Source organism: Panthera onca, chromosome D1, assembly GCF_046562875.1.
Source record: "Panthera onca isolate mPanOnc1 chromosome D1, mPanOnc1 haplotype 2, whole genome shotgun sequence".
NCBI classification, from domain to species: domain Eukaryota; kingdom Metazoa; phylum Chordata; class Mammalia; order Carnivora; family Felidae; genus Panthera; species Panthera onca.
In genome coordinates this window covers 12,886,835-12,900,899 of record NC_138348.1, presented here as the reverse complement: position 1 = coordinate 12,900,899, position 14,065 = coordinate 12,886,835, and positions in this window count along the sequence as shown.

The window sequence follows — 14,065 nt, the reverse complement described above, 5'->3', positions numbered from 1 at the left end:
ACCCCAGGTCCTATACCCAGGTACTCACCACAGCGCCGGGGAAGCTCTTGGCTGCCCTACCTGGAAGGTAAGGACCACACTACCTTAATTACAATATTTGTCACCAAAGAAATATGAGATAAGTTTATGAAATCCTTGCAGGTATGGTAGGCCATCACCAGACTGCAGATGATCCTGGGTTCTCCAGTTTCCAGATCCATAAACGGCCAGAGAAGCAGCTTTGAGGGGGACTTCGAAGGAATTTGACCAAGGTCGGGTCACCCTACAAAGTCTCAGTGTCTGCCCGACCCCCAAACCTGTGCTCTTAACCCTCCCAGTCTTAACACCGGATATTCGGACATTAGAGAAAACAAATCTTGTCTTAAAAAATTCATTGATGGAAACAACCATAAGGAAATCTAGCCACCTGGGGACAAACAGGCCTTAAGATGTCAGATTTTTCTATCTTACTGCAAGACACAAAGACACTGAAATTAATTCAAGCCCTCTCTCCTGCTCTGGCTTACATTTTGGTCTCCTGAGGACCTGGGGGGATCAGTGAGTGTGGGAATAGCAAGGGAGGAACAGAAAAAAGTCAAAGCAAAGAGAGAGATTTTAAAATGTAAATCTGCAGGAGCAGGTCCGAAAGGCCCAGCTCATGGGCTGTCTATGCATCCAGGACTGGAGCTCGGGACTTGGCACAGGTCACTGGGGCTTCGTCCTCCTTATCGTGTTATCTCGGGGCGGGGGGAGGGGCTCCCCGTGTCCCCACCCTGCACTGCCTCAATGTCTGCAGGAGGCACTGCCTCTAGTCATGCGACAGACTTGCTGAAATTGTTGGGACAGAATATTAGAATGTTCTCTGAAGCGTTCCCATTTTATCTGGTTCGAGTTCCAGCAGCTAGCTGAGGCAGACGCCATTCCCATCACTTGCTGCCTCGCTCCGATGAGGATTGATGTGTAACATCAGAGAGAGGACTGATTATAACAAGGTCTGACGGGGCGCCCGACGTCTTCATTCCTTTGCTCTTTACTTCCTTCCTTCCCCTTCACCCTGCGTCTCTTTTTATTGATTGATTCCCTCAACCAATAGACAGGGTGCGCTAGGCTTCGTGGCCGGGCTGGGATTCAGAGAGAAGAGATTCAGCGCCTTCCCTCAAGGAACTCATTCTTTAGTTAGGGAGTCAGACCATGAAACCCAGGCAGAAGCCAGCCCAGCACATCCAAAGGCGTGGAGCCTTGACAGAGGGAGAACATTCAGGAACGAGCTAGAGCAGAGACTGGCCATGGTAGTGGCTCAAAGCCGGAGCGGCCAGCTAAGTGAAGGCATTTGGACTTGGGCCCATGTCAGTCACGTCCTATTGATCCTACCCCTTAATACGCCTCCTATCCATCCTTGACCGCTGTCCTGCTCAGACGCTCATCATCTCTCACCCGGACGTTACCTCCTTCCAGACCCACACCGTTCCGCTGCAGCAGTTGATTTCCACGGTCCCCAGTTGGTGACACTACTTAACTGCTCAAAACCGCTCAGAGGCTAGAGTTCCAGTCAGCCGACTGGTGAGGGCCAGTCCAGGCCCTGGGACACCAGCCATGGGACATTACTGCATCGGAGGGAAGAGGAAAGCACCGAACTGGATCTCTTGCCTCCCGTACAAGTACCGGTGCTGGGGGGCTTTTCCCTCCCATGATCATGTCTGGATATCCAGGGTCCACCCTGCGGATGTTTTTGTCGCAAGGGGGTGTGTGTATTTAGATCGGGGAAGAATGGTTTGGCAAACAAGGCAGTTCGGATGAGCTGCACCAAGCCATCCTTGGGCACGAGCAAGTGGCCGGTCTTCAGCAGGGCCACCTTCCAGTGCAGGCCCCCCACCCCTCGCCCCCCAAACTCCCCCCCCCCCCCACCCCTTACCCTACCTCCACCCCAGCACTGAGCTCTCTCCTCAAACCTTCTCCAGATAACCTCAGCCAGGACCCGCCATCCACACCCTGTCATCACTTTCCGGGCAAGGTGAACCCACTCTTTCCTGCCCCTCGTCCCCTCCTAAGTTTTGATATGTGGAGACACCGTGAGCCATTCGTGAGCCATTCGTATAAAGGGCTTTGCTTTCTGATCGGCCAAACGATCAAACAAACAAAACAAAACGCGAACTTCTTTGTCCTTTCAGGATCCGGTCTCCCGTAAATCAAAATGTTTGGTTTTCCCCGGCTGGGGTCTTGAATGAGCTTGTTTTGGAAGTCAAAAGATAAGCAAACATTTTCTCTTTCATTGCAACTGAGGAGAAGATGCGAATCATCTTGAGGCAATACCAAAACAAAACCAAATTCCCACGCTGATAATTGGGCCACTTAGTGATCTTACTGATTCCTCTGAGTTCAGTTTCCTCGTGTATGAAATTGGAAGCAGGCTGTTGGATGGATTCAAGATAACGTAAGGACATCACCCAACTCGTACACTAGCTAGCAAATAGCAGCTAGGGGCACCTGGCTGGCTCGGTTGGACGAGCACACGACGCTTGATTTCAAGGTCATGAGTTCGAGCCCCACGTTGGGTGTAGAGACCACTTAAAATAAACAAATAAAACATGATGAATAGCCGCTATTGTTGTGACCAAAAATGATTTAATTACTGAAGAGCAAAGAGGAAATCATGAAATCATTTTGAGGAGGATTGCAAAGTGTTCCTAACCTAAAAGAGAAATAAATAAGGAAGAAAAAAAAAAAACCCAAAATACTGTATAATGGGTGAGTTTGGCCATTTGTCCCAGAAGCCCTACCCCAGAGAACCGATCTCTAGGCAGCGTCCAGATAAATGCACATCAGTGTCAGCCGGGTGTCCTGCCCTGCTTGGCCGGGCTTGTCCAAGCAGGGGCTTGGTTGATTACACTCTGAGCTGCAGGAAGGAAGTCTATTCAGTGAATCAAAGTAAACAGGGAGGGGAAGGAGTCTTACTGGTGACCCTTCAGGGTAGCTCCCACTGCCTTCAGAACAGCTCCGACAAGGGTGGGGAGCCTCTTCGATGAAGCCCTGAATGAAGACGAGTCCTCCTTGCTCTGGGAAGACCTTTCTGTAACCGAGGGTGAATCCTAAAGCCACCCAAGAGGCACCCGGGAGAGGGGGCTGCCCCAGCCTGTCAGGTCAGCCCCTCATCCCTGGTGGATGCTGGAGTCAGAAGCCATTGCCACCAGATCAGCCTCCCTTCCACCATGCAGAGAACAGGGAGCTTCTGAGCCAGTCCCTGTGATAGAAACGGGAGCCCCGGGCCCCACTGCACTCAGCCCTGAAAGCCTCCGGATGCTCCACTCAGCTCTAATTCCACGCTCATGAAGCAATCGTATATTGGTAACTCGACTCTGGTATAGACTTTGGTAGAAACAGAGTGCCGTGGGTGCACTGACAACCTCTGCATCTCCGAGGCTGAGGACTGGGCTGGGGGATGCTGTTGATACCAAGGGCTGCCCCCCTCCCCCGAGAAGAGTAAATATCAATAGTACCCAATGTTCACTGAGCACTGACTACATATGAGGCACTATTCTAAGTGTCTCGTACTTATTCTCTCATTGAATCTCCTAACAACCCTATGAGAGCAGGCGTTGTGATTAGCATCCATTATCTGGGCCAACTGAGGCCCTGAGGGATTAAGCCATTCCCCCAACTTCACATCCGGAGTAAGTGGCAGGGCTGGGATAGAAATCAGAGCCCCGTGCTCTTAACCAGTATCCCACCCAGCCTCCCTGAGGGGGCTCCCCCAAGCTCTAGACAGAGCATGAGCTCTGGAATTGGGCTGCATTGAGTATCAACTATTAGTCATAGGAATGGGGGTGGGAACCTCGTTCAGAAGGCATCGTTGATTGAAACAAGAGAGAAGCATCGCTTTCCACTCTGCCACGGGCCTGTGTCTCCCAGCCCTACTCACCCAAACACCCCCACAGGCACGCTCACGAAAGCAACAGGATTTTCCGGATGTCCAGCTCCCCCATGAAAGAAGGAACAAGAAAGAGCTGGGGCCAATGGAACGCTCTATACTTTTGTTGTGGGGAAAGGCAAAGAGAAGCAGAGAGAATCTGGAACCGTTTCCTTGGTGCTACGGGGGTAGGGTGCAGGGATATCAGAAATTCACTGGGAGAAGCGAGGGGAAGGGAATTGGAGATAAGTGGGATCTCCACTTGGCAGGAGAGCACATGTATGATGGACTCACCCTTCCTCCCTGCACTGGCTAGAATCAAACCCGAGGGGAGACTAGAAAAGGCCCCTCAGGATCTGTAGACAGAACAGGCTGCCTCCTGACGCCGCCCTCCCCCTCCCCACACAGAGGAGGGCAGCAAAGGCCTAGAGGGTGCGCATGCCCTGGGAGTCTCTGCTTGGAAGCTGAAATGGCCTGACAGTGACTCAGAAACCACGGATGTTCTTGAGGCTGATGGGTTCTTATAGATTGTACAGGCAGCTCCCTTCGTGGGCTGCGAAACCACAGGATGGGCCGTGACCACTCTCAAGGAAGGAGCCTTACACGGCAAAGAGCCCTCTGAATCTTAAAGCAAACACAGACTCCGCTCCCTCCGAGACCAAAGCACCTCTGGGGATACAACAGGCCCCAACGGGGACCCTTGTCCTAGAATTCTCCTCAATGAAAACATCATTTGGGGTAGTAATACAGGCAACAACAATGACAGCCTTTTACCAAGTGTTGCTTGAGGGCCAGGCATTGTGTTCAGAGCTATATGTGTTATATATATAATTATTTCATCCTTAAAGCCACCCCAGAAGGTAGCTGCTCTCATTTTGCCCCCTTTCGAAATAAGGAATCTGAGGCCTAAGGGAGATAAAGTAACTTGGCCACATCGCACGGACAATAAGTGGGAGAGATAGACATTCAACTCCGGTCGGCGGTCTCCAGGGCCTGTGTTTTTAACTACATTTTTATGCTATAGTGTCCTTTGTCCTGTGCCAATGTCCTCCTCCTCCAGGAAGCCCTCCTTGATGCCCCCTTCCTCTACACAAAAGTCCTCTCTCCATCCTCTTGGGTCTCGCAGCATATCTTTTTATACCATTATTTGGACATCTCCCTTATACTACTTTGTAGTATTTGCCTCCCAGACTCTTCCTGGGAGTTTGGCCATTGTGATGAGGTGTGGGGGAAACGACCTACACTAAACAAACTCATACGAGACTGATTGATAAACCTGGAAGGCGGTTTATTAATTTACACTGAGAAATGAAACCAGCCGGCAGACAGGAATCCTGAGGTTGACTGGTCAGCACAATCTCTTTCAGGAAGGATAGACTTTTGGGAAAGGAAATCAATACCAGAAGGTTCTTTGTTCAGTACAAAGTCAGAGTGAAGGGAGTTGACAGACTGACACTTAGGTAAAGCTTGACACACCCCTATAAAGCCTCCTACCTGCCAAGGAGTCCGAATCCAAGGCAGGGATCCCTATGGGTGTCCTCTTCTCTGGATAGTGCTGGATTGTTCTGGATCCCAGGAAGATCCTGCCTTTCTGGCTGCCTGTATCATGACTGTGCCTAGCCTTTTTGTTAGCTTGTTTGTTTAGATTATTTCTGCATACCTGATAGAACTGAGAGGGAATTTACCATTGAGACCCAGTGAAGAAGAAGAATCAATACTGTGCTGCCCTTTGCAGAGCCTTGACTTCCACGTGGCCATTTCATCTCTGCGCTGCTTTGCAACAGAGGGATGGCAGATGGCAAAAAAAAAAACATGGAAGCCAGACTGCCTAGGTCTGAATCCCGGAGAGTCGGTTTCCCCATCTCTCTGTTGCAGATAATAATAGCACCCTCCTCATCATTTGTCGGGAGAGTGCAACGAGTTAGTACACATAAAGTGCTTAGAACAGTGTCTGGCATCTGGTAAGCACTCAATACTTGTTAGTGATGATTAATAATTCATTTTATAGATGGAAAAACTGAAGCCCAGAGAGATAAAAAGTCAACTAAGATCATGCAGCCAGTAAGTGGCGAAGCGATCATTCAAAAGCAAACTGGCTTCCTTCAGGTGCCAAGGGTTTCTCCCAAACCCAGTTTCTTAGCCTTCACCCTTCATGGCAATCCCAAGAGGAGCTTGTTTAAAAATGCAGATTCAGGGGCGCCTGGGTGGCTCAGTCGGTTAGGCGTCCAACTTCAGCTCAGGTGAACTCCGTGAGTTCAAGCCCCGCGTTGGGCTCTGTGCTGACAGCTCGGAGCCTGGAGCCTGCTTTGGATTCTGTTGACTCCTTCTCTCTCTGCCCCTCCACCTCTCACTCTGTCTCTCTTTCAAAAATAAATAAACATCAAAAAAATTTTTTTAATAAATAAATAAATAAAAATAAAAATGCACATTCACCACCCACCAGAAAGGGTAACCTTTAAAAGGATGAAACCATCGAGGTCTGGCGAGGACTCGGAACAACCAGAGGGAGTTAGGTAGGCACCGTCACTTGAGAAAGGTATTTGGCAGTTTCAAATGGAGCGAGAAAACACCTGGCTGGTGTCAGCCAGGGTCAACCAGGGGAGAGAACCACTCTTGGTGAGGTGCTCGGGAATTCAGCCCTACTCACTGTGGGAGCTGGTTAAGCACTCTTGGGAAACTCTGGTCTTTGCTTCTCAAGTTGGAGCTTCGATGCCACAGGTCAGACAGCCAGGAACAGAAGGCGGATCTGGGGGAGATCAAGGAACAGGCTGGACCCCATAAGCTCTAACCGGAACCACCCCCTCCCCCCCCACCAAAGGATGAATTTCTGAATCCCAGAAACCCCGTGTCAGTTTTGGCTGTGTCTGTCACCGACGATGTGGGTATTTTGCAGAAGCCAGTGTTTCGCCACCAGCTAAACACAGACACACGTGGCTCAGGAGGAGGAACCAGCTGCTTGTTCCTGTCAGCAAGGGGTGTCAGCGGAGCAGCCACAACATGTGTGAGCTACAGAAGGGCTGCTGATTCCCTTCCACTTTCCAAATCCCCTCAAGAATCCCCCCCTCGTGGCCCCACCCCAACCAGAAACATAAGGAAGAGAATCCTGTGTTAGCCACCACACCTACCCTACGATCAGGCAATTCCACTCTAGATATTTACCCAAGAGAAACAAGTGCATATGTTCACCAAAAGACATGTGCAAGAATGTTCATAGCAGCTTTATTCATAATAGCCAGAAGCTGGAAACGGCTCAAATGCCCATCGATAGGAATACGGCTAAACAAATTGTCCTATACTCACACAATGGAATACCGCTTTGCAATAAAAGGAACAAAAGTATTGGCACACACAACATAGATTAATTTTGCTGCCATGATGTTGAGCAGAAGAAGCCAGACACAAAAGCATGTATGATGTACAATTCTTTTTGCGTTAAGTTCAAGGACAGGCAAAACCAACTAGCAGTGACAAAAATCACAGTGGCTGATCACTGCCGGGGACAGGTGGGTTAATCACTTCGCCACTTGATGGAATCTTGGGGGCCCCTGGGAGTGTTCTCTGTCTTGATCTCGGTAGCAGCTGTACAGTTCTAGCCACATGTCAAAATCCACTGGGTTATACACTTAAGGCGTGTGCCCTTTACTGAATGTATGCTGTGCCTTCGTTTCAATTGGAATGCAGATTCCTGGCCCCGCCCCCAGAGATACCTACCAGCTCTGATGCCCTTGAGGGACCACCGTAGGGGAAAACGGCCCTGTGTGTGCCTCATTTCTTCAGTTTGCTCCCCACTCTGTATAGACAGTCATCTTTGAATTCATCTGAAAACCAGCCTTTTCGAGGAGAGAGAACATCCAATTTTAATCCTACTTCTCTGGGATTTGGAAAAGCAATTCCAGTTCAAAAAGCATCCCCCCCCACACCCCCCCCCCCCCCGCCCAAGGTGTGGGACTTAATCAAACAAAGCTCCTTCCTAGAAAGGACATCAGGAAGGTGTGCTAACAGTCTCTGAGAGTCGAATTGCTCTTGGTTTTAAGATGCCAGGTAGGTTTCACGGACCATTCCTTTGGGGACTTCTAGGAATGGAAGCTACTGTGTTTTCACAACACTTTCCCATATCCTGAACACCGCTCAGCCGCCCTCTCCTGGCAGGATTGGGCCCAGGACAGCTGCCTCTATCTTCAGAGGCTGAATCATTTAGGGACCGGAGGTCCCCGCTCCATGACAGGGAGGCACCCTCCCTGGGGAAGCTGTTGAAGGTCATGAGAGTCCCGGACACGATGGCCTGAGCTTCCGCACAGCTCAAAATGACGCTAATTCCCTTTCCTCCTGTTTGAAACCCAGCCGTACCTGTGGAGCAGGTGACGCCGATGTGCGTTCAAGTGCCTGTGTCCCCTCCGAGCCTCCGTTTCCATCCTTCACTGGTGCACGTGGGCTGTGTGATGCTGCATCCTGATGGAGGAAAGGCAAGAGACAGAACAGTCCCAAGTATTCACACAGTTCCCTGCAATTGGCCAAACAAAGCCAAATTCCTCAAGCCCTCCCTGAACACCTGCGTACCACCACGGCCTCTCCCCTGGCCCCCGCCCTCCAGCTGGAAAGGATGCAGAGTCTTCTGGGAAGGGTTTGGTTTCAGGGTCCCCAGTGAGAAGCCGATACCTCCCAGAGGCTGCTCATCAGTGCCAAGCGGATAGGTATCTGGGCTCGGGGGAAGTGACACCAAAGAGGTGCCATTGACAAATCAAGTGAATAGGCTCCAGCCCAGCACCCGAGCAAGTGAGAGAGGCAGCAGTAGCACAGAGACGCCCAGATTCCACTAGGCAGTCAGAGGCCTGAGGCTTCTGGAAGAGCAGATACAGGCTGAGTGTCCCTTCTGTGCGCTGTCACCCTGCCACCAGGTGACAAGTCAGCTGCTGAACCTCCCTTCCATCTACCAAAGCCAGGCAGCCAGGGCAGCCAGAGAGCAGCCTGCTACACTGTGACTTGAGCTACTTGAAGCTGGCCTGCCTCACCCTGCCACTTGCTGATGGGCCCAGTCCCCCCACCTCCTAACCCACCCCCCCACGTTCCCCCCCTCCCCCCACCACCTCCCCAGCCATATTAACAATGCAAAGGAGAGGCCCCAAGTGGACTCTGGAAACAAAGAGGTCCAAAGCAAGTCTTGGGATTGGAGGAACACTGACCAATCAGGCTCCAAGAAGCAGGGCTGGCAGATTGATCCAGAAAGGGCAGCAGGAACGAACTGATACCTGCTGAGCTCTGTGCATGGCTCGGTTTATACCTGGTCATGCTGATGGATTCCGTGTGTGGAGGGTCTGGATATCTCAGGGCTCAGGGGTGATGCATATAATCACCTATGCACCTATAGTTCCCTGGCTTGGGGACCAGAAGGGCCCAGAGCTGGAGTTACGCCAATCAAAAATGAGCCCTGGGACTGAGGGTGCCTCACGCCTGCAGAAAGTGCCCAGGGAAGCTGGAACCTGACCCTGAGGCAAGACTGGGGGTGCCTGAGACCAGTCCTGGGAGCACTGGCTTAACTGGCTTGGAGAAAGACGCATAGTCTGGACTATTTGGGGACCTAGTCCTGAGTCATTTGTCCGGATTCCTCAAGAGAGGAGATTCCAGGAAAATGGCAAGAACAAAACTGCCTGAGGACTTCCACTAAAGAGCTTCAGTATCACTGCGAAGAGAGCTGTTCCCCTCTCAGCTCTGACAGGAGATCTGCCCCCCTGGGAAGGGGCCATGAGCATCAGCAGGAGGCCGGAGAGCAAGCAACAACGGGCATGAGACAGGACAACCACTCAGCGGGACATCTGGGAGGCGTTGGCCCCCAACAAGTCTACAGGATTGAGGCCTGGGTGTCAAAGGTCACTGTGATCTCTGCCCAAGCCTATGTTGGCCATCCCTGGTCCACAAGCCTCCCTCCAGCTGTGACACACTCTCCCTGCGTGACTATGAATGAGCGCCTTCTCCTCTGAGCCCCCTCCTCAACCAGAAAAGAGGACGGAAATTGCACGGAGCTTTCTCCCAGAACAGCAGATCTGGAAGCCCTTGCTCTGAATCTGCATGGCACCGTCCCCCACCCCCGTGCCCTCCATCATCAACATGGTGGGCAGCAGGCCCAAGAACGCTGGCACTGAGTGAGGGCCTCTGGCTGGGGATGGCTTTGGTGCTGAGATGCTGGGGTGTGTGGAGGGCCAAAAGGTGGCCCAGTCAGGGAGAGAACTGCATGTCACCCCTCAGGCAGGCTGCCTGGGCTCCGACACCTCATGGCTGTCTGTCCCTCACAGGGAGGACCCGCCACTCTCCATTTACTAAAGTGATCTGAAACTTTGAACAGGCCACACAGTTCCCGGGCCTGGCTCCGCCTCACGGAGCCCTCTGTGCCACCTGGCTCCCGCAGGAAGCCCCCTGCTTTATCCTTTACTGCCTCATCCCCATCCAACTCCTACTCATCCTTCAGAGCTTTGCTCAAATACAACTTCCTGAAGAGCATGGTCACGGAGCCCCAGGGCGGACGCACTGTGGCCAGTACTCTTTCGTAGAATCGATCTTTGCTGGTAATTACACATTTGGGTTTGGGGTGACCTGGTTCCTGAGTCCTCCCCCTGCCCTTCAGGTGCATAAACACTCACCAGCACACAACGGGGGTGGCCAGTTTCTGTCATTCAACAACTATTCATTGAGCGATTGCTGGGGGCCAGGGGCTACAGAGGTATCGTGGGTACAAAGTCAAGTGGGTACAAAGTCAACCACCCTGCTCTGGTGGAGCTTACGTTCTAGTAAAAAGAGACACCCAATAAGCTGTCTATTTATTATAATAAATATAAAAATATAATAAATATCTATTTATTATAGAAACCTAATAAATAGATAACTTACATAGCACGTTGGCAGGTTATGAGTGCTTTGGGAAAGAGGAAAAGTAGAGCAGATGTGGGGGTGTGGGTGGAAGCATGAGGTGCCAGACTAGGTGGGGAGAGCTCATTGGAAAGGGGGGCACAGGCGAAACCTTGAAGGAAGCAAGGACTTGGCAGAAGGCCGCTGGTCACCGTCACATCTCCAGGCTGAGGCCCCGTACTTGGCACCCAGTAGTCATTTGAGAAGTTACTGAACAGAAGAATAGACGTGTGACTGGATGGACGGTCTCTGTGTAGCTATGTTTAATGTCCAGCCAAGTCACTGTTACCTGGACCTAGGGGACCAGCATGGTCATTATGGTTGGCCCCTCCCCCAAACATCTCTTTCCTCCGCCCACTGCTCAGCAGTCACGTGACTCAGCTCACCTGCTGGGCTGCCCTGATGAGTCCAAAGTCGTTAAGGTGGTATCACGTTCCTCACCCAGGAGACTGATTGGGGATCCTGATTTCAGTCAATCAGTGTATATTACCCTCCGGATGATGATTAGAGGGGATTGACCTAAGACACCCCAGGGAGAAGGGAAAGACTTTTAGCCCATGACTGGCGGAGGCCTGCTTTCTCCTGGATATGGATAAGGAGTTATGTGCTAGCAAATTTGGGTTGAGTTTTCCAAAAACTGAACAAATATGGGCCCTTCCTTCCACTTCCACATGTGCTGCCTTGATCCCTCACCAGGAAGCTTTTCCCAATTTGCCAAGGTCGTGGAGGGGTCTCCACACTGTCCTGTCCTCTCTCTGTGTACCACCCAGCATTGGCTCCTTGATTCTCACCACTACCCTGTGAAACACGTATTATCCCCATCTTAGAAGCAAGGAGATACAGTCCTACAGAAGTGAAGAAACTTGAGTTCGGTGAAGCTACTGAAATATACCTTGACCAAAAAGCTGCCTCTGAAGCCATGACCAGCTGCCGGTCACAGAAGGTAGAGGACAGAGGCTCCCGAGGTCCTGCACGTGCTGTGGAAGAGGCCAGGGGTCCAGCCGTCTCGGGGTCTCCCGCCTGGACCCACCAATGCTGGTCCCCTCCACTTGCAGCCTGGCTATCTCTCATTCCTTAGGTGGGTCTTGCCTCAGGCAAGAAATTCCTCTTTTTTTAATTTAAATTTTAAATTATTAAAGAGATAATATATGCCCCGGGTTTTAAGAAACAAACAGCACAAAAGGTTACGTAGTAAAAAGTAAGTCTGCCATGATCCAGGGCAGGGTGGCTGTGGTGGGCACGTAGCAGGGGGACACGTCTATTACTCACATCCACAGACCCCTCCAATGACCCTGAGAGGCGAGCACGGGCTCCTGGCTGGACAGACACCGCTGCAAACCCAGCACTTCCCTCTCAAGGACTCTCAAGCAGACTCCTTCCAAGACAAAATTCTGGGCAGCTTCTGTTACTTGTTTTGTTTATGTCCTTCCAGAGATAGCTGGTGCATGCATCAGTATGTGTGTGTGTAATTACATATATTTCATCCCGCAGGGTTTGAAACAGGTGATGATATACCACCGCATTGTTCTGCACCTTGCTGTAACTTCAAATCTCTGCTTTTGTTCCTTATAAGAACATAGAAACTTCCTTCATTTGTTTCTTCTTTTCTTTTTCTTCTTCTTTTTTTTTTTAAAGTAGGCTCCATGCCCAAAGTAGGGCTTGAACTCTCAACCCTGAGATCAAGAGTCCCATGCTCTACCGACTGAGCTGGCCAGGTGGCCCTTCATGCTTTTTGATGACTGTATATGGATGTACTAAAATGTATGTAGCCAATCCCTTTTGATGAATTTAGGTTATGTGTGTTACATCAGATGCTACCACAAACAAGGCAGCATTGACTATCAATCTACAGATGCCTTTGTGTTCATTTTAAGAATTACCGAAGGATAATGTCCTAAAGAGTCAATTTTGGGGTCAAAAAGGATATTCGTTTTCAACATAATAGCTGCTGTCAAACTGTCTTGCAAAGTGGTCAAATAATACTCCCTCCCATAACGAATGAATACCTCTTGCCCCTACCGTGGAAAGACAAGAAATTCATGGGCCCACTATGCAGGGCATGGAGGAGGGAGCGTCGGCCTGTCACATTACCCTCGTCATTAATAAGATCAAGGACCAGAATGGTAAAAGGAAGGACTTTGGGGTCAAACAGTACAAGACTTGAGTCTGGGCCCTGTTACTTACCTGCTATGTGCCTCAAGTAAATGTCTTAACCTGTGGACCACAGCTTCCCAACATGTAAAGTAGAAATTCAAAATCATATGCATTTCACAGGGTCATTATAAAGAGCCAGTAATAAAGTGGTAGTTATGCAAGGTAAATTAGTTCCGGAGATCTGTACAACACTGTGTTGTACAGATGTACAACATCTGTGCCTAGAGATAATAATACTTCGCTGCACCCTTAAAAATCCGTTAAGAAGGTAAATCTCATGTGAAACGCCCTTACCACAATAAAAGAAAAAGAACTGTTTGGGGCGCCTCCCGCTCAGTCAGTTGAGCATTTCAGCTCAGGTCATGATCTCATGATTCGTGAGTTCGAGCCCCACATTGGGCTCTCTACTGTCAGCGCAGAGCCTGCTTTGGATCCTCTGTTCCCCTCTCTGTCCCTCCCCCATTTGTGGTTTTTTTTTTTCTCTCTCTCTCTCTCCCTCAAAAATATATTAAAAAAAAAAAAAGAATTCGCTAATGGATATACTTTGACCCCAAGATGGGGAAAAAAAGAGCCAACAGAGATTATGTATACATAAAGCTTCTAGTATAGTGCCTGGCACACAGTGGGAGCTTAATATCTGAGAATTAATTTTTGTAGTCGGCAGCCTTCTGAATCTGAGTGTCCTCTTTGTCCGTTAATGGCTTTGATCTGGATTTGGCTCAAGCAAGCCCTGGGGAAGCACTGAGCACAGGAGCAGGGAGGGGGCACAGGGTGGCTCTCAGGGCCCCAGGCTGGGAGGGGCTGGTGGACTCCAGAGAGGTGATCTGGCTGGGACCGGTTCAGGCCATGGGAATGATGGTAGCCGATAGGGCAGATGGTGTGGAGGAAGTAAAATGGAACGGGAAGTCGAGTTAGACTGTGGCATAAGATAGTTCAGTTTTTCCTAAAGGGGGTTGTGTGTACAAGATGATCTTTAGTGATTTTTATATACTATTAATTTCTTTAAAATTTTTTATTGTACACTGAAAAATATAACCAACACATTTAACAGATGATTCCAAGGGGCTCTTACTTAGGATAATGCTAGAGTAGGCGTTTGAATGTTTAAAAAGTGAGTTGATTTAAATTTAA